Raw genomic sequence first — 20,103 nt, 5'->3', positions numbered from 1 at the left:
ATGTCTTATGAGCAGAGACATTGACAGCCTTTTTCTCCTGACTGTCTTTTCAAGGATGTTTCTAAAGAGGACAGCTTGGAAGCTAGAGATATTGCTTTCTTCTGAAGCAGAGGGCAGGTCTGCTTACTGATCAGTATAAGAAAGGTAATGTCTCCCTCTGGAGCAAAGTTCAGACAGGTTTGCTTGCAGTTCATTATAAAACATCCAGGTGCCCTAAATTCAGGGTTCCTTGGCTGCAACACACATCTGTTGCACTTGCACCATTAATCTGCCTTTCTGTATTTCCTCTGTAGGACTTGTAGAGCAAGGATGACTGACACAAACACAAAAATCATTCTCCATGTTGAATGAGTCATAAAACTCTGTCTTTGACCCAGGAAGCTAGTGTTATCTGTCAGCATTCATGAAACTTTGCCCTAAGTAGGGTAAACTTTTATATGCTTCACAGTTCTTAGCAGTCTTTTCTGGATGGAGAATGTCTTTAGTCTTCCGTCAATAACAAATGAGGATGCTCTTTTTAAAACAAAAGCCAGATTTTGTCATGTCTGTGTGCAACTCCTGCAGCAACTCCCATCTCATTTAGAGAAAGAGATACAAATTGCTTATAACAGTTCTTTAAGTTAGACTCCAGTCACCTCCCTGACATCTGTCCAGTCAGGTCCTAGACCTCACTCTCTTTGGCCTCTCTGCTTCAGCAAGTTGGCTGTTCTTTTTCTTCTGCCTGCATTCTGTTTTCTCATTAGACCTATAAAAACTCTATTACCTTCTTTAAGTCTTCACCTAAAAGCCACCTGCTCAATAAGGCCTCCTTTGGCCATCCTATTAAAAATTACAACTCCTCCCCTAGTCTCCCTGCAATGCTTCTGTGCCCCATTGTCATTCTCTGCCTCTATTTGTCTTTTTGACAGGGTCTCGCTCTTTCACTTAGGTTGGAGTGCAGTGGCTGAATCAAGACTCACTGCAGCCTTGATCATTCAGCCTCAAGCAATCCTCCAATCTCAGTCTCCTGAGTAGCTGGGACTACAGGCATGAATCACTGTGCTTGGCTAATTGTTTAACTTTTATTTTATAGAGATGGGGGAGGGGGTCTTTGTTTCCCAGGCTTATCTCAAACTCCTGGTGACAACTTTATAAACTTCTGTGCCAAACTCTCATACCTCCAAATATCTAGCAGAGACAAATATAAAACCCAGGCAAAAATGTATGCTGACAATTATGATGACATTTCTATTTTTATTTTACAATAATTTTAATGCTAGCTTGCTAAAGATTTACTTAAGTAACATGAACATGAAAAATACTTTGGACTTATTTACTTAATCTATGAGCACTCTTTTGTTTATAAGCCAATTGGGTAGTCACAACATTTAACGTAATACATATGCCTACACATTAACACATCTAGACATACATACACCCAAAGATCCAACAGTTTTTACCTTGGAACTCTAGCTATTGAAATACAAACTCACCAGTCTGCAAACATGTTCACATGGCTGAACTTTGTTAGCCTTGATAGGTAATCCAGTGAAGGCTGTGAACCAAAATTTTCAGTAAAACAGTTTCTGTGGCAGTTTAATTTTTAAAGTCCAAATTTCTCCAGACTCCAAAGAACACTGGGGTCAAACAGCACCACAGGAGACTATCACATGTTAACTTGGCCCAACAGCAGCACAAAAGCCTGGATACATGGAATTTCAACCCACTTTCCCATTCAAGGGCAAATACCAGATTCCAAACTATACTGGGGTCAAACAGTATTAACAAAAGAGTGTCAGTTTATTAAATTCTAATTTCCGATGACTATATCAGACACATGCAAACAGTCACTAAAACAATTCAACTGCTGCAGCATCAAACAAGCCCCCAAAGTCTACAAACTGAAGGAGCTGGGGTGATTCCTCTCTCCATTGGTTGGGCTCAATCAACCTGCAAATCAAAATTCCTTCAGAATTTCTCAAATGGAGAGGAGCTGATCCCACTATCTGGTACCCACAAAAGACACTCACTTGCCTGGACACACACACAGTGACAAACAAGCCCCCAAGAATGTCCATACTGAAACAGTCAGGGTATTTCCCTCTCTTCATCAGTCGGGCTTGTTCAACCCGCAAGTGGAAATTCCTTTAAAAATTTCCCAAACTGAGAGGAGCAGATCTTTCTGTCTGGGCCCACAAAGGACAGTCACCTATCTGGATGCCGATGTCAAATTCCAAAGGCAGTTCTTCCAAGGCAATCAGGAACATGGTTGGGGCCAGCTGTGGTGGCCCCAGAGAGAGGGTACTCATCTCCAGCCAAAATTGGGTAAGCAGCTGCTTAGTAGTTCTGTGAGACTCTTGGCCCGTGGCAGCCAAGCCAAAGTGTTCTTGGTCGGGGAACCAAAAGCTGTTACTGAAACAGCAGGGGTGTGGTCTAGGTCCTGCAGCTCACCACACAGAAAGCCAATCAATATAACCAATTGCCAAGGAAGAAGGCTGAGTTGGATGCTGCATCAGAGGAGATGCAAGCTCAGTCTCAAATCCATCTTGCTGATCAACTAAAATTATGAGTTTTCATAGCAGTGAAGAAATGTATAATGTGTAGACAAACAGGAACTCAGGAGACCTAAGGAAGCAATCATAATTTATGAGGGGTCTGGTGTCCCATTGTCTGGATGGGATCATCTGGTGAGTTTCAATTCTTTGACACTTTTTGAGGGACCTAGGGGTCCTTTACTAAGGATTAAATTCATATAAAACAAATAAAAGTTTCAAGCATTAAGATCAGAAGGGTCAATTTCTATGTTTATACAAAAAAAATTCTCTATGGGACTACAGGGGAGGTTTCAATTCCACTGCCAGTGCTAGCTCCAGTCGGCCTCAAGTCTGCCTACGATTCTGGCAAACTGACTCAGGACCTTGGCCAGGAGAATAGCTTCCTCTCCCATCTCTGGGCTCCTCACCCATCTGTACGGCTGCTGAGCTTGCCAGTTTCTTATAACACTTCAGTTCCAGAGCAGACTCCTTTGCATCAGCCTTTCAGACCAGCTCTGGAGTCTCTCCAGAACTCAGCATGTGCACGTGGGGTGCAGAGGGATACGGCTGGAACTAGACCCCTGTGCCTTCCTCTCAGAAACACATGGTATCTGACAAAGTGGTTCCTCTCTAGGACTCCAGCAGGGGATTCTCCAAGTCCACTTCTCTGATGTATCTACTGTGTGGATCAAAACTCAAAGGTTTAGCCTTATGTGTCACAACCTGGGGGCTCTCTGGGCCTAGCTTAGTTCTGATATCAGTCCCATTGTACTCAGTATTAGTCATAAGTGACTTCGTGAAACACTCATGGCAGCTTGGATTCTGGCATGAACATGGGATCTCTGAATGGAAGCAATGAATTCTGGTTTCACAGGTGCTGAGGTTATGCTAATCAGCTTTGGGCTTTTCAGGCTGTGTGAGAGATCTCTGATTCTAGGTCTCTCCAGCTGGCTACCCCTGAATGTTCTTCCATCTTTGGGACTCTGCAGGTCCGTCATGGGGTCATGGTGGAAGAGACAACTAGGATACCATTTAGGCATGGCCCCACTTTCAAAAAGGGTCCCAAATTTGAGATTCTAGTGTTATCAACCAATGGTACAGAAACACAGACAGAATGGAGAACACATGCACCATAAATTACACACTGGCAAGAGTCCACTCTGAATTAATGCTCTATAATTCCTGCACTGATCTTGTAAGTAGAACAATAATATTGCATGGCATTTTTGTGGTTGTAAGCATACATTTATACACATTTTAAATCTATTATATTATCAATGTTTAGCCTACCTTTATGTGTTGGTATACTTCATACTACAAAGAGTGGCAATGAGTTGGCCACCTTTGAACCCCGGTGAGGCCCTGAAACTCTTGCTCCTAGCAGGGAATGGGAATGGTATGGCTGAGTGTCTGTGGGAGGCTGATGGAGCCCCACCCTCTGTGTACTCTCACCATGTGTCAAGGGTCTCTGGGATGCTTGTTTCATATCAATGTCCTTCATTAACCTTTAGCAATGTGAAACTGGGATGCAGCAGCCATCGTCGGAAGACATTTGATAGCTGTTGGCACCTATTCATAAAATCTGAAAACTTCCTAGGGATTCTGAGGAGAGTTGCCTTTGCAAGATCTTTTGGAAAACTTTGGAGACTTTGCCTCCTAGGGATAATAAAATTAATAAGATTATGGATATTAATCATGTTTGTTTCAGACATGGACTGAACAGTCAAAGAATCACTCTATCTCAATATAAGTCATAATAAATTCAAAGTTACTTTGAGGCAGTGACTAGATGCTTGTACATCTCTTCTGTGTACTAGTACTTTTCTGATTTCTGTTCACCAGGGACCTCACCATGAGACTCTCATATTCTCAAATCTTGGGGAATTTTTTTTTCTCCAGAAGTCTTTCCAGGGAAAAAGGTTTCTTTACTGGCTTCTGAGATGACAGGAGGACACTGGGACCTGTAGTTCCCCAGGAATGCTTGCTCTATCTCAGAATTCCTAATGAAGTTCCTCCTGAAATTCCAAAGAAGCATCCTAACTCTTAATTCAGGAGCTTTGGTGATTGAGCAGATTCTTCATATCTGGACACTGAGGGAGGGGTTGTTAATCCAGTCAGAGGACCTTGAACTGATGGTGGCTTTAGATGTGGTTGCACCTCTCTGTAGCAAAAGAAAGCTGTTTTAACTGACTGGTGGCTGGTGGCAAGACGTAGAAGAGCCAAGTAAACACAGGTTTTTTATGGTAAAAAAGACTGATAGCACCAACTTAAATAGATACCAGAAAAGGATGAGGGTTTCTGGAATGTGATATAAACAACAATCTTCCTCTGTAGAAAAACTTGACATGAAAGTGGATTCTTGAAGCTTTTAGAGAGGAAGAAAGGGGATGTTTAGGGACTTCATGGAGAGAACAAGTCATGCCAAACTGTTCTGGGTTGGTGATGAGGTTTCAATGCCTGCAGAGAAATCAGGAAGTAGTATTTGGTTTTAGCTAGATCAGGGAACTGAGAAGGTGTCGGATCCACAGGACATGCTTTCTTGGCTCGGGCATCGTAGAACATTTTAAAGCTCTCTGATGTCTTCTAGTCCTCTGAGAGTCTAAAGAAGAGAAAAACGAAAACTTTGGCTATACTACAAATCAATGGGTGACTCTTTGTTGCTCCTTAATATTTCCTTTCTGATTCTTTCATCTCCTGTTCCCCATTTTTCTACCCCAAATTCAGCTTTCATTATTTGCTTAGTTCCTGCTAATACATTCTCTAAAGCCAAATCCCAAAACTGTGGTTAAGAAAGACACCCAAAGCCTTCTTCCTTCATCCTTTGTGACCAAAAAGCTGATCTGAGCACCTGTCTAACTTCCTGAAAGGGAGGAAAATCAGATAGGAGGTTTAGCAGAGATTGTCTAGTTTCAAGAAACTAAGTCCTGGGAAGTGGACACATGATTGCATGTGCAAAACCAAGACCAGAACCCAGATGTTCAGAATCCCAAGCCATTGTTCTTTGTATTGTAAGATGCTGGTTTCCACTTTGTGATGAATTTTGCACATTGTGACTTCAGATATCTCACCATGAATCTCTTCCTCTGGAGACTTTAGTTGAATTAGTTTACATAAATATTTGATCTGGAAACTTTATCTCGCTCTAGCCTGGTACTGGCTTGAATATGTTGAACAATAAGTCCTATTATGTTATGAAAAAATTTGATTGATTCATCCTCAAATACTGCATTTTTGTCTTTTCTAGCTTAACATATTATTTCTCTTATTAGACTTATCATCAGAAAATCTGGAAGTTCAGTAACCATCAGAAATCTGAAATACAAGTCATACTTCATGGAGAAAGAGGCCAAAAGTAGTTTTCCTCTATGGTGTTTATTTATTTTTTTGTAGAACTACTTTACAGAGGTATAATTGACATACAAAAAGCCGTATGTGTTTAATATATAAACCTTGATGAATATAGAGATGAATACCTACTCATGAAACTATCACAACAACCAAAGCCGTAACCATATTCATCACCTCCTAAAGTTTTGACAGCTCTATTTATTATTATTATTGTGTGTATATATATGTGTGTTTGATAAGATCATTTAACATAAGACCTGCAATCTTTCTTTCCAAATTAGCAGGAGACCTGTCTCTGATGCTGCTGAGGCACTTTGACAATCGTTATATAGAAATCTGATTGGATGCCGTGAAACTGGACGTCAGCAAAATGTCAGAATGGGACTTTCTAGCATTTATCCTCACACAGAAACATCAATTTAAACAACTATCTATGCACGAAAATACCTTCACAAGAGCTAAGGAAACCAGGTGAAAGGTTGCAGAAACTTTGTGTAGCAGAGAAACAAGAAAAGATTAATTAAAGAGCATAGGAAGAACAATTTTTCATTTCCTGTGTCACCCCTCCCACAACACCAGGCAGCAGGGCACAGAGAGAGGCAATCTCTGTGTCGAAGAAGAAAAGAGAAGTGGGCACTGAACTTTGCCTTGGACTCCAATGCAGAGCCTGCTTCAGTAAAATCCAGTAGTGGGTATGCGACTATGGCCTGAAACTCCAGGCTGGTACCTGCACACTAAGCCAGACCAGATCACAGAGCCCAGGCTCCAGGCTTGCCTGGTGGACTTGGTTTCTGGGTATATCTTAATGCCAGGTCTACCCCAGTGCCTTAGATGTCAGATAGTCTGTGGGACCAGGCCAGCCGCAGACTCCAGGCTCCAAACTGCTCCCAGAACAAGGCCGGCCTCGGCAACTCCAGGTTTCAGGCCAGCCCCAGGACCAGGCTAGCTGCTGCAACTCTAGTCACCATGCCAGTGTTCATATATCCAACCTCTAATCTGGCCTCTGTGGATACAGGCTCTAGGACTGCCTAGCACAAGGCTAGCCCCTGTGGTCACAGACTCCAAGTCCACCCTAGGTTCCAGACCGGCCCAGAACTAGATTGGCTCACACCAATCAAGGTCAGGCCCACCCCATTTCCAGGTTGGCAGCCCTAGCTCTAGGCCTTAGTCAGGTATCTGGCAAGCATCTGCAGACCCAGTCTCCAGGTCTCCCTAGGCCTAGGCCAGTTTCTACCACCCCACTCTCCAGGCCAGTTCCTATGGTTCCATTCTCCAGCAGACCCAGGGTCGAGGCCCATCAGAGTTGACTCCAGTATTGGGCAGGTGCCTACAGACCCAGTATCTAGGACTGCCTCTGTGGACCTAGGTTCCAGTCCAGTTCCCACAGCCCTAGGACTCAAGCCACCCTTTGTGGACCTAGTGTCCATGCCCACTTCTGAATATGTTGGTTCTAGGACAAATCTCACACAACCAGCCTCCAGGTCATTCCACTGATCCTTGGCCCGCCCCTGTGGCTACAGGAACCAGTCTCGTACCTATGGTCTCAAACTTCAGACTGGCCCCATCTCACCCCAGCCCTAGGCCAGCTTCAGACTCCAGGTTGGTTTTTGTGACCCAGCATCCAACAAACTCAGGGCCCAGCTGTGCTCTAGCAGACCCAGGGTACGGGCTGACTTCATGAGACCCTGTTGCTAGGCTGGCCATCATGGACCAAGTCTCTAGGACCATCTCTGAAGACTCGGCCTCCAGGTCTGCTCCCGTCTACCAAGATCCCAGGCCCATTTCTCCAGATTCAGGCTCCAATCCTGCACCAGTACCAGGCCAGTCCCCATGGACTCAGATGCCAGGCTTATCCCAGCAGACTCAAACACTATGCTCATTCCAAAACCTGGCCAGCCCCTGCAGACACAGGCTTAATGCCCACCTCAGAGCCATGTTAGCCCCTGTGGACCCATGCTCAGTCCAGCACCTACTGTTAACAGGCTCTATACCTGCCCTTATAGACATTGGCTTTATGTTCATCCCCACATACCCAGTGAAAAGATCCATCCCAGTCGATCCAGGCTTCAGGCCCAAATCTACAGACCCAGGAAACAGGCCTACCACCTGCTAACACAGGCACCAGGCCAGCCTGCCTGAGGGCTTTGGCAACAAGTTCACCTGCAGACCACACTAGATACCCTACCAAGAATTGCTGGATAACTGGGAAAGGGTTTTTTCAGACAAAGCCGGTATGCAAGAACTAGAATAAGTTTCTTGTTTTTCAAATGTGCAGACACTAATGCACTGCCTAAAAATCAAGATCAAGAACAATCAGAGAAAAATGATACCACCAAAGGAAAAAAAAAAAAATAACCAACAGCTGAACCTAAATAAATAATAGTTTATGAACTGTCTGGTAATGAATTTAAAATAATTGTCATTGAAAAGCTCGGTGAGCTACAAGACAACCCAGATAGTTGACTAAAAATAATCAGAAAAATAATACATATTCGTAACTCAGAAGGAAATCAAAGCCTGAAGTATTGGATCTAATCTATATCAGTAGAGGAATAAGCCTGGAGGGAGTAAAATCAGGAGGGACAGCTGGGCTTGGATCATTTAGTAGGTAGGTACAATGGAATGAGCTGAGGTTATAGGAATAGTGATTTCCTTTTTATATTGATGCTCTCCCATCACCTCATGTTTTCAAATATTTATTGCTCAAATCTATCTCCGCAGCACTGACCTCTCATCTAACTTCTGGATATTAATATTTTGTTGCCTCTTTGACATCTACTCTTGGATATGTCAGAGGCATTTCACTCTTAACCCCTTCAAAACCAGAGTCATAAAATTTAATTGTGAGTCCGGGCGCGGTGGCTCACGCTTGTAATCCCAGCACTTTGGGAGGCCGAGGCGGGCGGATCACGAGGTCAGGAGATCGAGACCACAGTGAAACCCCGTCTCTACTAAAAATACAAAAAAATTAGCCGGGCGTGGTGGCGGGCGCCTGTAGTCCCAGCTACTCGGAGAGGCTGAGGCAGGAGAATGGCGTGAACCCGGGAGGCAGAGCTTGCTGTGAGCCGAGATTGCGCCACTGCACTCCAGCCTGGGTGACAGAGCCAGACTCCCTCTCAAAAAAAAAAAAAAAAAAAAAATTTAATTGTGCCCCTCTTCCTGTGTTTCCGAATCTGACAATGGTGTCATTACCCATTTGACTACCCAAGCTAGTACCCTGTGAATACTTCTCAGCTTCTTCCTTTACCTCTTATACACTGTGTTTTTAAAAAACTATGAAACATATTCTACATTCAAAAGCAATTTATGACAGCCAATATTTCATATAATAAACATCCATGTATCTCTTTCCCAACTTAAAAATTAGCACACTACAAATCATTAGAGGCATACAGTGTGTCCCTCCTTCATCTTGTCTCCCTTTCTCATTCTCATGGACAACCACTAAGTCTAAATTTGTTTTAAAATTATTAGTGTCTCACACTTATTTAGAGACATATACATATGTAGTAAAGGTATAAATAGTAAACTGTTTTGCTTGTTTTGATTTTATATAAACACATCCAGCTGAATGTATTCTTCTGTGATTTGCACTACTTTTTTGAGGTTCATTGTAGTTGACGAAATTCTCTATCCACTTTTACAGTTAGAATTCACTGAAGAAATCAACTGCTTATGCCCATTCAGGGGTTTTCTACTAAAAGCAGTGGCAAGTTTTTCTATGAATATCTTCGAATATGTTTCCTGGTGCACATGTGCAGGGGTGTCTCTTGAGTGTAGATATAAAAGTGGAAATGTTGAACTTCAGAAATAGATTTGAGCAATAAATATTTGAAAACATGAGGCAATAGAAGAACAACAAGAAGAAAATGCATAATTTCCCTTATTATAATAGATATTGTCCTATTATTTTACAAAATGGTTGTACCACCTTGCACCTCCACCAGTGAGAAATGAGAGTTCTCATTATTCTATGTCTTCATCAAAGCTTGGTATTATCCATATTTTAATGTTTGCCAATTGTGTGGGTGTATTAGGGCATCTTATTGAGGGTTTCAACAGTAGTTTCCTAATTACTAATGGAATTGAACCCTTTTTCCTTTTTCATGCTTCAGGCTCTAAAATGTTTATGTCTTTTGTTCTTTTTTTTTTTGAGAAGGGGTCTCCTCTGTCCCCTAGGCTGGAGTGCTGTGGTGTGATCTCGGTTCACTGCAACCTCCACATCCCGGGTTCAGCGATTTTCCTGCCTCAGGCTCCCAAGTAGCTAGGACTACAGGTGCATGCCACCATGCCTGGCTAATTTTTATACTGTTTTAGTAGAGACGGGATTTCACCATATTGGACAGTCTGGTCTGGAACTCCTGACCTCCTGATTTGCTGGCCTCTGCCTTCCAAAGTATTTTGTAAATTTTTCTACTGGATTATTTTTCTTTTTGTTATTAATTCTAGAAGTATTTTAATATTGTAGACATAAATTGCTTATTCATCATACGTGTTAAACATGTATTCTGAGTTTCTTCTTGATTTTTTATTCTCAGGTGTCATAAAGAACAGGAGTTGTTCATTTTAATGTTGTCAAGTTTATTAATCTTTTTATGTCATTACAACGTCTTTCATAGGATGTATTCTGTTCTTTTCTAAAAATTGCAAATGTTTGCTTTTACCATTCAAGTATATAATCTGGAATAATTTTTTGTATATAGCTTGAAGTAGGTATCACTTTTTATTTTTTGCATATGGATAAGAAATTACTCCAGTGATGCTGACTGAATTGTTCATTCTTTCTCCACTGATCTGTACTGCCAGGTTTGCAACATAAGATTGTTATGGATTGAACTGTGTCCCCTCATAATTCACATGTTATAGTCCTAACCCCTAGTACCTCAAAATGTGACCTTATTTGGATATACATTTTTTCTTGATATACTTAGTTAAAATGTGATCACACTGCAGTAGGATGGGCCCCTAATCCAATACCCCTGATATCCTTAGAAAAGGGGAAAATTTAGACATAGAGACAGACACAGAGGGAAGATGATGTAAAGACCCATGGGAAAAACATGGCCAACTACAAATCAAGGAGACAGTCCTGGAACAGATCTTTCCCTCACAGCACCAACAGGTTCCAACCTGCTGACATCTTGACCTTGGACTTTGAACCTCCAGAACAATGAGATAATGCATTTCAGTTGTGTAGGCCATATAGTCTGTGGAACTTTATTACCCCTAAGAGACTGTCTAGTCTGAACTTTTCTAACAAAACACTAATGTAGAGCCCTCATGATCTAATCACTCAACAAAGACCCATCCCTTAATGCCATCACCATGGAGATTAGGATTTAAACATATGAATTGTGGGGGATGCAAAGATTCACACCATAGCACAAACTAACACAAAGATATTTTCTTATAATTTGTGAGTCTGTTTCTACTCTCTCTGTTCTGTTCCAATGGTATATTTTTCTGTATATTCACAAATTATTGTCTTAATTTTGAGTTTTCCTACTCATGAATATATCTTGTCATTGACTTCTGTCTCATTTTTGTGTCTTCAACAAAATAATTTTCTCCATAAAATGTTAACAAATCATTTTTACACTTATTTCTAGGTAAATAATATTTTTCTAGGCATTATAAAATAATTTTGGGAGTATTACATTTTCTGGTATTGTTGACTAAGCTAAATCCATTGTTTTGTAAATATCATTCTTAAACCTAGCCCATTTACTACTTTAAACTCATTCTAATATTTTATCTGTAAATCTTTTTAGTTTCAAAAATAGGTAATGATATTATCTGTGGATATTTCATGAATATGCTTTGTTCCCTTCTTTTCAATCCTCAAATATTATCTTTTACTAATTTTTCTTATCACATTGCATTGGCTAAAATAAATTTTATTTACCAGCTAAATAAAGACAGTAATTGTGAGCACCCCTCTATTCTTCCTCATTGTAAAGGAAATACTTATAACAATTCATTATTTCACATTATGTTCCCTGTGAGATTTTGAAGTTGCCCTTAATCTGGCTAAGAAACCTTCTGGTATGTTTATATTTATATATTTGATAGTAATAGCGGCAGCCAAGATAAAGTAAGCCCTTTATAGTCCATTATTTCCACTAATTAAAACCAAAGACTTTGGATTTTTTTTTTTTTTTTTTTTTTAAAGCAGCATCCTGAGCTTCCACTCTGGCCAACATGGAATAACATAGAACCAATTTACACTCCTGCCTGAAAAACCTGGAGAAATAAACAAAATATTCAAAATGGTTTCCAAGACATGGAGCATTAGTAAAAGAAGGACAGTGATCCTTGAGAAACACAAAAAAATGATCCAAACTCCAAGACTGCCCCAGCTTACTGCCTGAAGAGAGGCTGTAGGCCATGATGCAGGTAAAAGAATCCAGGCAAACCTCATTTGCAACTGAGTTGAGGAAAATGAAGAAACCAGTTCAGGGAAGCCAATGAGTTTAGCTTTCGAAGGGCAGGGGAGGACTGTACAGAGAGGGTTCCCATGAGTCTTCAGATGAGTAGTCATCTGCACATGCATATGAGGAAATTACCTAGGTCTGAGAAACCAGCTAACTAAAAAGAGTAGAAAGAACAATCCCTGGAGGTCTTATAGAACTGGGAATATTGCTGTTCCTGTCAGACTTAGAAAAAAACATCATAATTTGGGGGTCATTGAGTACAATACCAAAAAGAAGTTTGGCTCAGCAATAGGGAAAAATTAGCTCTATAATATAAGGGCAAAACATTACAAAAAAAAGAAAACTACAGGCCAATATAAAGATAAATGCAAGAACTAACAGGTAAATACCAGGAATGCAAGGTTGGTTTAAATTTTGAAAAATATATCACTGCAATAAGCCAATTAGAATAATTAAAATTTCTATATATACATAGAATCATCTCAATAGACATAGAAGAAGAGTTTGGTAAAGCTGATATCTATTTCTAATAAGAATATCAGCAACCTAGGGATAAAAGGGAACATTTTAAATCTCATGAAGAACACTTACGAAAAACTTACAGGTAACATCATACTTAATGGGATAGGATTGAATGCACTCCCAAGACTAGAAAAAAGTCAAGAATGTCTGTTCTGGCAGATTCTATTCACCATTGTGCTGGATTGATGGGATTCACACAGGATGGTGGCAGAAGTATTAAAGGAAAATATTAGGGAAAGTTATAGGGAATAGTCACAAATCTTTTTGAAAGGCTGAAAGGTTATAAAGCTTGTAATAATTGAACAGGCTGAAGGCAGCCATTTCTTACCTTAGAGCATTAGGTCATAGGGTAAATACTAGGGACAACACAGGCTTCCCCAGTTAGATCTGTTTACCCTACCTCCATTAAGTAACCTTTGAGACAGATGGCTCTCTTGGGGGTAGGCTGACCAAGGATATTGCCCCCAATGGTATTTACATTAAACCAGGGTACCTGAGTTTTAATCATTCCTAGAACTACTCTCTTAACCATGTTAATTATCCACAAGTGTGTTTACTCAAATCTTCTGTTGGTAATTCTATAGTAAATAAATTCCTAGAGTGTGAGCTGCTCAGGGCCAGCTGCAGTGACAAACCTCTTTTGATTTACAGGCAGTCAGAGACTCAGCAGGACTGGCAAAACAGAATATCTGTGTGTCAGTGTACATTTTATTCATCCGTCATTTGGGTCACTGTCTGTGGACAGACAGAGGTAGCTAATTCCCTGTTGTGAGAAGCAGTACCTCAATTGGTGCCCCATGTGAGGAGAGCTGTGTGAGGACAGTCAGGGGTCTGCAGAAACAGACCTTCTGCAGTTGGAGCCCCTTGTAAGGCAAGCTATGAAGGAAGTGTAAATGTGTCCGAAATTGGTGGGTTCTTGGTCTCACTGACTTCAAGAATGAAGTTGCGGACCCTTGCGGTGAGCGTTACAGCTCTTAAGGTGGCGCATCTGGAGTTGTTCCTTCCTCCCTGTGGGCTCATGGTCTCGCTGGCTCCAGGAGTGAACCTGCAGACCTTCATGGTGAGTGTTACAGCTCATAAAGGCAGTGTGGACCCAAAGAGTGAGCAGTATCAAGATTTATTGCAAAGAGCGAAAGAACAAAGCTTTCACAGTGCGGAAGGGGACCCGAGCAGGTTGCCACTGCTAGCTCGGGAAGCCTGCTTTTATTCTCTTATCGGGCCCCACCCACATCCTGCTGATTGGTAGAGCCGAGTGGTCTGTTTTGAAACGGCGCTGATTGGTGCATTTACAATCCCTGAGCTAGACACAAAGGTTCTCCACGTCCCCACTAGATTAACTAGATACAAAGTGTCGACACAAAGGTTCTCCAAGGCCCCACCGGAGTAGCCAGATACAGAGTGTTGATTGGTGCATTCACAAACCGTGAGCTAGACACAGGGGGCTGACTGGTGTGTTTACAAACCTTGAGCTAGATACAGAGTGCCAATTGGTGTATTTACAATCCCTGAGCTAGACATAAAGGTTCTCCAAGGCCCCACCAGAGTAGCTAGATACAGAGTGTCGATTGGTGCATCCACAGACCCTGAGCTAGACACAGGGTGCTTATTGGTGTGTTTATAAACCTTGAGCTAGATACAGAGTGCCAATTGGTGTATTTACAATCCCTGAACTAGACATAAAGGTTCACCAAGGCCCCACTAGATTAACTAGATACAGAGTGTCGATTGGTGTATTCACAAACCCTGAGCTAGACACAGGGTGCTGATTGGTGTATTTACAATCCCTGAACTAGACATAAAGGTTCTCCACATCCCCATCAGACTTAGGAGCCCAGCTGGCTTCACCCAGTGGATCCGGTACCGGGGCTGCAGGTGGAGCTGCCTGCCAGTCCCACGCTGTGCACCTGCACTCCTCAGCCCTTCGGTGGTCGATGGGACTGGGCACCGTGGAGCAGGGGGCGGCACTCATCGGGGAGGCTCGGTCCTCACAGGAGCCCACGGAGTGGGTGGGAGGCTCAGGCATGGCGGGCTGTAGGTCCCGAGCCCTGCCCTGCGGGAAGGCAGCTAAGGCCTGGCGAGAAATCGAGCACAGCACCAGTGGGCTGGCACTGCTGGGGGACCCAGTACACCCTCCGCAGCCACTGGCCCTGGTGCTAAGCCCCTCATTGCCCGGGGCCATCTGTCTGCTCTGAGTGCGGGGGGCGCCAAGCCCACGCCTACCCGTAACTCCAGCTGGCCCACAAGCACCATGTGCAGCCCCATTTCCCACTGGCGCCTCTCCCTCCACACCTCCCTGCAAGCTGAAGGAGCCGGTTCTGGTCTTGGCCAGCCCAGAAAGAGGCTCCCACAGTGCAGCGGTGGGCTGAAGGGCTCCTCAAGTGCCGCCAAAGTGGGAGCCCAGGCAGAGGAGGTGCCCAGAGCGAGCGAGGGCTGTGAGGACTGCCAGCATGCTGTCACCTCTCATAAGGACCACTTTCATGAGGAAAGCTGCAAAGGAAGCATGAGGAATGCAACGGGCCCCCGGAAAACAAAGATGAAGAAAAACCATGTGGTCAAGTCAGTGAGTAATTAGTAGGTCATTGGTGCCCACTCAAGGTTACCAAGTGCTGGGGAAAGTTGGTTCAAGCTGAGATTTTATCATGGGACAACAGTTATTAGCACAGCAGAAACATTATATAAAAGTATTACAACAGCTGCTTAAGGCTAGTGGAGCTTCAGTTTCACAGGCTCAATTAAGGCACCTAATCATGCATGCTAGACAAATTGCTGTAATGCAGACTGTTAAATCCCAAAGCCCATGGTTCCCAGAAGAAAGAACGCTAGACATAGAGCTCTGGGAAACAAGTGGGGAGAGATCTTAAACAACATCAGTTGCAAAGGCAGCAAGTCCCAGTAACAGCTTTAAAGTTATGGGCTTTAATTAGAGCAGCCCTGGCTCAGTCACACATGGAAAAGACTAAAAAGGGGGAGGAAGAGGAAACATTACCTGCCTTATCACCTCCTCTTCCCTGGGCCCTAATATCACCAGGCCGAATTAACAGAGAGGAAAAGGAGGTCTTACCTGAGCTTCCTCCAATAGATAAGAAAAAAGACAGAGGATACACTGCAGTTATCAGTTCCTGTCTTAAGCAGGCTGAATTAAAAGAAGATCTCTTAGCCTGCCCAGTAACGCAAAATTGGCAAAGCGATCAGATATCTAAAGGGTTAAAAAAAAAAAGAAGGGCATTAAAAGCTAGAGCTGCATTGCCAAGCAAGCAGTAAGAAAAAAGTAAAACTCTGCCCACATGGCAGCAGAGGCAACAAAGAGCTAAGCCATCACTGGAGCTAGCCTGCAGGGGAGGGGCGAGAGGCACTGCAACAAAGTCAGCCCAAGGGGAGGCTGGGGTCCACCCTGGCCAGGAATAGCCAATGGGTGCCTGCGGGAGGGAGCCAGCACAGGCAAAAAGCAGGGCTTTTACAAGTGCAAAGCAGCCAAAGCCCCAAGACGCGCCTGCTTGACTCTCTAGCTTTGCAGACAGCTCACAGCAAAATTTCCTGTGCTCCTTGTTTACAAGTGGCATCCCAAATTATAATTCTCTGCTAAAATTTAAGTAAAATGTAAGAATTTGAAAAACCTCTTTTTGGATAATAGCCACTGCTCTTATCTCTCTCTTACCCCCGAGGTAGCTCTACAAATCCAATTTAAGTAAAACAGTAGCCTCTGAAGGGAGAGAGATTAAGGAGGGCCCATGAATTAGTTAAAGAGTAATTAAAAGTTAGGCATGTAAAACCACACATTACCCTTTAAAGGATAACTTTAAACCTAATTAAATGATATTTGTTCAATTAAAGGGTAAAAATATTGTGCCCTTCTCAAAAGGTGAAGAAGAGTTGCATGTAAGTGTAGCGAAAACATGCATGAATGACTGTCTTAACCCACTGATTACAGATAGTCTTTGATTCATACTTGCTAAATGAGTCCTAAATTAAGTTCCTCAGTTAGTGAGTCACTGTTTTCAAGACTGTTTTCCAGATTAAAGTCCATAAACTTGGTCAGCCTGAAAACTCCACTGCAACATTTAAGCTATTCTGCCTGTGACTTTAAGCACATGGTTAAAATATGTAATTTAAGTCTCTGCTTCTAAAGATGCTTTCAGATTTTCTTTTTAAACTTCATGTTACTTATTTCAGCTTGCCATCTTAATGATTAATGCAGTCAATTGGTAAGTTATGACTCTGATGTCATCAAAATTCCTTTAAGTAAAATGCAATTCAAAGCCGTATTGCAATCCCCCATACCAAATGCTTTAACGTTGTTTACTGATGGGTCTGGTAAACATGGAAAAGCAGTAGTCTAATAGAGACCACATAATCCAATCACTGGATCTAGGTTTACTAGCACTCAAAGAACTCAGGTTACTCTGTTTATTTGTTAAAGAACTTTTACAGCCTCAATTAAGTTTACTCTGGTGCACACTCTGTGTACTCCTTTTCTCTGACTTCAGCAATTGCTAGACCAATGTACACATCCTATTTTTATTACACATATTCAAGCCCACAGCTCACTGCCTGGCCCATTGGCTTATGTCAATGAACAAGCAGACCTTCAGATGATGACATCACTGCTAGGCCTAGCCACCCAATCGCATCAGTTTTTCCACCAAAATTGGAGAAACTCATCTAAACAATTTCAACTTACTCAGAGGCTGGCTAAAAAAATTATCCTACAATGTCCAAATTGCCAGCTCACAGGCACGTCCCCTCCTTCAACAAGTGTTAACCCTAGAGGATTGGAACCTAAGCAGTTATGGCAAACATATTACACACATGCCTAAATTTGGAAAACTCAGATATGTGCGTATATCCATTGATACTAACACTCATTTAATTAATGCACATGCTCTGCCTGTAGAGTCTACTCAATATGTCATTAAACATCTTTTAACTTTTGCATTTATAGGATGACCCACAAAGATTAAAGCTGATAATGGACCAGCTTATGCCAGCTGACAATTTCAACAATTTTATCACACGTGGAATATCCAGCATTCTACAGGCGTCCCATATAACTCCAAAGGTCAAGCAATAGTAAAAAATCAGAAAAACGGGAATATAGGTAAAGACCCTGCAACATTACTGGCACAAACCTTATTTACCCATAATTTTCTAAATTCAGATGACAAATTTCAATCAGCTGTAGAAAAACACTTTGCTAAAACCTCTCAAGGCATAAAATCAGTAGTTTTATGGAAAAATGTGAACCATAATAAATGATGTGGTCCAAATAAATTATTAACATTAGAAAGAATGTGTGCATATGTCCACCCCTAGAAAGAGAAATAAAGGGAAAGAATGATTTAAAAAGAAACTAGAAGAAACAGATCAGAAAGAGACACAAAAAGAAAGACTAAGGAAAGAAAGTGGGAAGAAGGAAAAGGAAATATTTAAAAAGTTATTAATATAAGAACGCACCGTTAGTAAGGAAGATTACAGAACAAAGTTAAAAAGTTAAGGCATGTCAAAAATTGTCTGTGAAAGTCGTGAAGAATGTTATAAAAGGGATTCATGCATGAAATGTATAATTTTTGTTTTGAAAGTCTAAGCAAGTTGTAAAATGTTAATTGTAAAAAATTCTGTATGTAAATATATTGGCTAAATTTAAAAAAGTATCCAGTTTTTTTTCTGTAAACTAGACATTAAAATGAAGCACAAGTTTTTCTTGAAGTACTATCCTGCTCTTTAAAGATTGTAAAACATCTCTTAGCACAGGTACCACCCCTAGAATTTCCAGTACACCAGCACCAGCCTGGAGACTGTATCCTCATCAAAAGATGGAAAGAAAAAAAATCAAGCCAGCCTAGGAAAAACCCTAAGGACCCACAGCCTCAACAATGTGGCTTCCAGGAACAACACAGGCCTCAGACATTATGCTAAGGAAGCAGAAGGCTAAGCCAAATAATTTACTCATTTTTAATTCTCTCACTTTGCCTATTACCTATACCTGCTACACTCTATTAAGCTCATCTTCTAAATCTGCCTTTTGTCAGCCCTTTTACTTAAGCAAATACTCCCTTTCCAGCTTCTAATAACATAACTGCTTGGCTGGAAGGAGTTAACATACCGTCAGTGGGGTTCCTTAGCAACAGTACTCACCAAACTAAGATGCCAGGTAACACTACAAGTCACTCTTAGACTGGAAACAAACGTTGCTAATTGTACTCATAATTGTCTTGTATTATTAGCTAATTCTAGGATGCAAAGCCGGAATAAGAGCAGTGACCACCTCACCTGACAATCCTATGGCTGTACATATCTGCAATCTGAAATCAAAAAGACATGATACCGAAAACAAAAACGGGAAAATGTTGGGATTCACTCAGAATGGTGTCAGAAATACTAAAGGGAAACATTAGGGAAAGTAACAGGGAATAGTTTACAAACCTTTTTGGAAGGCCGAAATGTTACATAGCTTGTAATAATTAAACAGGCTGAGGGCAGCTGGTTCTTACCTTAGAGCATTAGGTCATAGGGTAAATACGAGGGACAATAGAGGCTTCCCCAGTCAAGTCTGATTACTCTACCTCCACTAACTAATCTCTGAGCCAGATGGCCCTCTCAGGGTGAGGTTGACCAGGGATATTGCCCCCTAATGGTATTTACTTTAAACCGTGGTACCTGAGTTTTAATCATTAGTAGAACTACAATCATAACCATGTTAATTATCCACAAGTGTGTTTATTCAAAGCTTCTGTTGTTAATTCTATACAAAATAAATGCCTGGAGTGCAAGCCGCCCAGGGCCAGCCACAGTGACAAACCCATCTTGGTGTGCAGGTGGTCGGACACTCAGCAGGACTGGCAAAACAGAGTATCTGTGTGTCCGTGTACAAGTTATTCATAGGTCGTTTGGGTCAGGGTCTGTGGACAGATCCCACAGCTAATGCCGTCTTGTGAGAAGCAATACCTCACTGGATGTTTTGGCCAGTGAAATTAAAAAAAGAGAAATAAATAAAAGGCTTCTGGATCAGAAGGAAATTAGTACAATTATCTTAATTCACAGGTGACAGGTAATCTATGTAGAAAACTCTGACAAGATATGCCAGATTTTTGTCTTAAAATATATTGTAAGAATTTAAACAACACCTGGCTGCCTTCCCCATTTCAGGTTCTCCTGAGTCATCAAAGACAGCCTTGAGGAGCCTCCTGGGAGCCAAGGGGAGGGGCAGGCTGGCAAGGACAGGCATGCCCCAGATCTGAAGGAGTGAGGCAGAAGAACAGGATCTAGAGGCAGGGAACCTAAGGATGCTT

The sequence above is a fragment of the Symphalangus syndactylus genome, chromosome 1, assembly GCF_028878055.3.
Source record: "Symphalangus syndactylus isolate Jambi chromosome 1, NHGRI_mSymSyn1-v2.1_pri, whole genome shotgun sequence".
Taxonomy (NCBI): Eukaryota; Metazoa; Chordata; class Mammalia; order Primates; family Hylobatidae; genus Symphalangus; species Symphalangus syndactylus.
The sequence above is the reverse complement of the archived record's forward strand: the minus strand, read 5'-3'. Positions refer to the sequence as shown.